We start from the raw sequence: 6,161 nt of genomic DNA, 5'->3' as shown, positions 1-6,161 counted from the left end.
GACTGACTGGGGGGGCGGGGGGAGGCGCGCCTGTATGACGTCACATCCCTCACATAAAAAAAAAATGAAAATGAAGTAACTTCTTTACTTGACACACTTTGTTCTTTTTGTGGAAATGTTGACGAGACTATAGCTCATTTATTATGGGATTGTACTTACTGTGATTGATTGATTGAATACTTTATTTAGAAGTTTGCAGAAAAAAAGCACATGAAAGTAGGCTAAAGTTTAAATACAAGGTCAAATTGAAAAGCCCATGAAAGCCTAATGGCTTGTTTCAATTAATTCATAGTGACATTAAATAACAGACAGATATACACTGCTATGCAGAACATCATATAAACAGTTTACAACTTTAAAAATAAGAAAAACAAAAATATGTGCTGTAAAAAGTTCAAGAAAAAAAGGGGGGGGGGTTAGGTTATGACTTACAGGGGCCAGTTTTTAATTGCAGCCACCTGAAGGTACTCTTTTAGGGCAGTTTTGAAAGAGAGTAGGCAGTGCCGGTGCTAGGTAATTTGGCGCCCTAGGCAATATTTTTCCTGGCGCCCCACCCCCCCGCACCGCCACCGTTTTCTGCCACAGCGCCACCTAGATTCTGAAAAAAAAAAGAAAAAAAAAAGTGTTTTCTTTTTTTTTTTTTTTTTTTGCGCCCCCCCCCCCCTAGTGGCGCCCTAGGCAACTGCCTACTCTGCCTAATAGGGCGCGCCGGCTCTGAGAGTAGGGTTTTACTCTGTCATGTCTTTTGGATTGATATTAACCACTTTAACCCCATATGGGTGACCGACCGCCCGGAGTCCGTCAGGGCTCAATACTAGTGTCTTTTCTGTTTTCTGTTATTGTGGGGAAAGCTTTCGCTGAAAATAGCCGATCTAATAATTCCATACATTCCAAAATTGACTCTTCGATTGAATATTCAGCATGTAATATTTGGACTTTCAAAAAAATTGTAAAATAAGCGCGTAGACAAAATGTATATTATCAACCTTCTCTTACTTCTTGCAAAACTTCATATGCATTGTACCAAATGTGCTAACCGTCCAAATATTGTTATTAAAGCCTTATTATTGTCATACTTAGAAACCTTAAAACATTGTACAAAAACTAAAGCTATGAAAACCGGAAGAATCTCTGTGATGAATATGAACGAATATAAGTCTATAACTTTATTGTAACTGCATTTTAAAGCCCGGTTTATACTTCCTCATATGACGGTGCCTCTCATCAATCTATTCTACACCGTTGTATGAAGAAGCATAAATCAGTCATCAGAAACTTTCAGGTGGATGAGAAAAAAACAACCTTTGAACCTCAGGAAGATCAAAACATTTTCAAAACATTGATGGAGAAATAAAGTTTGGTACTATGAGTGAAAACGTTTTTCTTCCTTTTTAAACTGAAAAAAAAATAAAATATTAAATGCCTATGATTAATTCATGCCTTTAATATTATTTTTTGCATAGGCCTATATGAAATTAAAAACCTGCTTCATTACATTTTTTCTTTTGTCGATTTTTCTAATGCCATTTGTTGTTACTGATACTATATCAATTTCATATAATATAATATAGTATACAATAATATGATCTATCTATGATGACACATTGTAGGACAAATAAGTCTCATAAACATTACATACCTGCTGCAGTACTCATAACCTTTAGAGCTTCAGACCGTGTTGACTTTAGATTATATAAAAAAGTCAACAATAAAGCCATGAATATAAAAATGGAACAAGACAGGACTGTATTGGTTTCTTAACCATGGCTGTTTAAACAGTAATTGCTTTGTTTAAGCATTAAAAAAAAGTATGATAGAAGTGAGCAGGGAAGGGAGAGAGAGAGAGAGAGAGAGAGAGAGAGAGAGAGAGAGAGAGAGAGAGAGAGAGAGAGAGAGACCAATGATAGAAATAGGGGATTAAAAGTATCTGAAATTTCTTTCCATATTTAGACAACCCCACCACAAATATAGCACCTCTTCCAAGCAATACACACTTTCTGATGTTGTTTGGAAATACACACAACTGGTATAGACAGTTTTATAATGCACATATTTAGATATCGTAAACTCATATACTGTAGGATATAACCTTATACCTTACGTGTACACAACCACAGTAAACCAAGCCAGTCATACCTTCTGTACGTCTCCTCGACCCATTTCTTCACATTAAGCACAATGAGCATACCTCATATAGCTACATACGTAGGTTATTTCAGTACATTTGGTCTCTAGCATTGGCTTACTCCAGTGCTGACTACATTAGAAAGACTATTTTAGTCAGTATCTCGCATAATACACACTCCGTGCCCTCATGAGTTTGAGCAGTCCTTAATTGTGAGAATGGGGGCTGATGTTAGAAAACATTGCCTTATAGAGGTCATATTGTGAAACCTGGCCAGCAAACATGGACCAACATTCGTGAAAGGTTTAATAAACACAACTCTCCCATTAGTCTTACTACATGTTCTAACCAGCTCAATTTCCAAGTACAAAGTATGGAAAAACTACCCTTGACCACGACTGCTGCACTAGATAATCTTAAACACATACAGACTAAATCAAGGGAGGCAGTTATTAGGGGGGTGTCAAACCTTCAAGGTAACCTTCCACGGCAACATGGCTCCATGCCATTCCATAGGAGTATGAACTGGAGCCATGTTGCCGTGGTAACTATGACAAGTTCAACACATCAATAGAGGTCATATACCCTGTTGTGTAGATCTGATCTTTGATTACTCTCCAATCCAGACAGATTAGGCGGACTGTATCGGCTTTAGGGCCCCTTATCACCCTACGTGGTAAGAAGCAATTAAAGCTTTCCCTATGATATTCTATCCTACTATAATTCTAGTAACCTCTGTGCGTTTGTAGTGGAGGTGAAGCTACCCGGCTCTCCTCACTGGCTGGACCAATTGCTCTGATTTTGCACACAGCCATTGACCATTACCATCTGAACTTAACTGTGAAGCCCGTTTTTCGATTTCATCAAATCTCAGCTTCTTATTAGCGTTTTTGTGTCAAACACTGTCGCCATGGTTACGGGGCTGCCCAGCTATGGGACGAACTGCCTCCCGGGTTGCCAGATCATGTGCGCATATCCCCCCACGGATGCGCTGCGCCGACCGGGTATGGTCTAGTATAATTAACTTTATAAAGCTCATACATTGATGCTATCTTTTGAAGAGGATTCAACTCAACCAAAATGGATAAGTATTCTTTATGGTTGTTGTTCGATCCCTACTGAATATTTTTTTTCAACAATCTTTACAATTATAAATGACCCTTCTAAATGACCCTTTATTACCAAAGTATTAGTAGTAACACTAATAATAATAATAGCACTTTTTTAGACACTCAAAGAGGATTTACTGAAACAAAACAAATACAAAGTTCTTTTCAAAGTTCTCTTTCAAGGGATTGTTCCACCAAAACATTACTTTTTTCAATCGATTAGTCACCCCATGGACACATGAATTCATGGATGTTTCTTTGTTTTTGTCGCATTCCAATAATTTGATTACCAGCGGATCGGTAGACAGCAGTAAGAGAATCGCTGCCGGTCATCAAATTATTGGCTTAGGAATGCGACAAAAACTAAAATAAATCCATGAATTCAAGTCTCCATGGGGTGACTAATCGATAGAAAAAAGACATTTTGGGGGTGAACTATCCCTTTACGGCAAAATAAATAGTGAAATTAAATAATTCATTAAACAGAAACAGGGGGCAATGGGGCATAGCTTGGAAAGCAAGTCTTAAGAGGTGGGTTTTGCGCTTGGCTGGCAGAGTGGTAAAGTGCCTGCTCACCACCGCGGAGGCTGGGGGTTCGAATCCACCGCAGTGCATTCGGCTTTGTCGAGTGTCTATACGAACACTATAGTCCATATTCACACGGTGGCCATTTTGGAATTTAACATTGCGTTGCTGTGGCAACTGGGTGGCAACTGGGGTGGCATTTCATTGACTTAATGGCAATATGGCCGCCGTGTGAATATGGTCTATTGGCCCGTGTCCGGGGGAGGGAAGCCGGGTGGGGAAGGTGATATTTGTGCTCCTACGGGCTGGGTCAGCAGGATGCGTTGGGCGGGAGGAATAGGATGAAGGCTCTACATCCTCCCGGTGGGGGCTCCTCACTGGCAGGTGAGTCAGTAGGATACAACAGCAGTGACAATACACAAATGTGTTGTCACTGCTGTTGTATCCTACTGACTGTGTGGCGTGGGGAGAAAAAGTTATACTGTATTGGCTGTTGAATCTCTCTGCTGCATTAGATAAAGTTGATCATGGTACATTAATTGATTGTCTAGAAAACTGGGTAGGCATGACTGGGACTGCGCTAGACTAGTTTAAGTCTTACCTGAGTGGCAGAACCTTCTCTGTATCAGTTGGGAAAGTCTACTCTAGCTATGCAAATATCACATTCATATCGCATTCCTCAAGGGTCCATTCTTGGCCATTTACTGTTCGTTATCTACACGTATATGTTACCACTAGGTCAAGTATCTTTAGATTTTTATGCTGACAATACAAAAAACGATTTGTCCTTAAATCCATCAGACCTCGCCTCAGTTGCCTCACTGGTCTTGCAGCCATAGGGTCCTAGATGTCCAGTAATTGCTGGATGCTGAACAATAACAAAACTGAAGTGATGGTGTTTGGACCCAAAACACACAGGGATTAGTAAGACTATAGTTTCCCATGGTTTGCGGTGCACCTACAAGTCCTGCATTACTGGGGAGGAACGTGGACCTGCAGGAGACTCAAATGGGTCCAAGAGCAGAAAGGAGAGTAGATATCATCACTTGCTGACGGAGTGGAAGAATGGAGAGGATATACAAACGCAGGTGTGGGTATGTAGGCCTGCACGCCTATTGACATGAGAGAAAGAACAGGAGCAAGAGCCAACAATCAAACGTGTACTTGTTTTTGACAACATCAGTAGCGCAATTATGCATTCGTTATGCTGTCCTTTCTGCAGGTAGCCCTGAGGCTAATCAATGCTGCAACGGTCACTCCGTTTGGTCCATGGACTAATGACTCACCAATAACGCCAATAACTCTGGTGCTGTACTGAACATAATTTAGGCTAGTCCAAGTGCAGAGGGCCAGGCAAGTTTTTGTTCCTGTGGTATACCTGGTATCTAGTACTCCTTTCCTAATCCCAGTGTTGCTACCTGCTTTGTACCTTTATCACTATTAGTAGTATTTTGTTGTTACCCATAGCTGTTTTTTACTGCTGTACTGCTATTGACTGAATGTAGGTCTATCTATTGCACATACTCTTTTAGACTTGAGAAATCTAACACAACCTGCTACATTGTTTCGTCACTTGTAGAAGTTTCTGTTACAATTGAGTAAAAAATGTAAGGAAGCACAGTACGGACCATTGTACAAGCACAAGGAACGAATAAAGACAAGCATAATGACAGAATAGAAATGTAGATTAAGCAGTTTAAAGGAACAAATGCTGCTCTCTCACACACAGCATATGATCTGGTAATGGTAGAAGAAGCCATTATTACTGTAATTTCTGCCAGAACGAAAGCTTTTCAGAGGAACTGACAACACTGTAGGAGAGTGGTCATGAGAAGAATAACAGTTCATTGTATAGAAAGGATCCAGTGTTTGGAAATAGTCTTTTGAGCGTTGTGGTGTGACTGAACAAGACGGCAATGCCAGAAGTGAAACACCCTCCTACAATTCCCAGTAAACAGTCTCCAATATGATGCTCCAAAACGTTTATCAGCAGGCCAGTCACAGTGGCAGAAATCACATGTTGTCATGATTGAGACAGAAAATGGAACATGCCCTTCAGCAAAACGAAGTTAAATGGACCTTTAATCCCCCCATAGAGCTCATCACGTGGGGTATGGTGGCGTTTAATTAGGCTGGTCAAGAAAGATAGTTAAAGACTATCTTTGACTGTCTCAAACTATCTGGAAGATTTGGAAGCTTTCTTACAACCATCTTAGTCAGCTCAAAGTCCAACACACTAAGGGTCTGTTCTGGACCAGATGGCTTAGAGTATCAAGAAAGTGTTGACTCAAATGCACCCTAGGTTATAGCCATAGACTGTATATGGACAATGGGAGCCCCATTGGTTTCTACAGACCGCTTTGAAGACACTTTTTCAGCAAATTGAAATCCGCCATCTTTGA

The sequence above is a fragment of the Gymnoscopelus microlampas genome (assembly GCF_963454915.1).
Source record: "Gymnoscopelus microlampas genome assembly, chromosome: 23".
NCBI lineage: Eukaryota > Metazoa > Chordata > Actinopteri > Myctophiformes > Myctophidae > Gymnoscopelus > Gymnoscopelus microlampas.
This window is presented reverse-complemented; position numbering follows the sequence as displayed.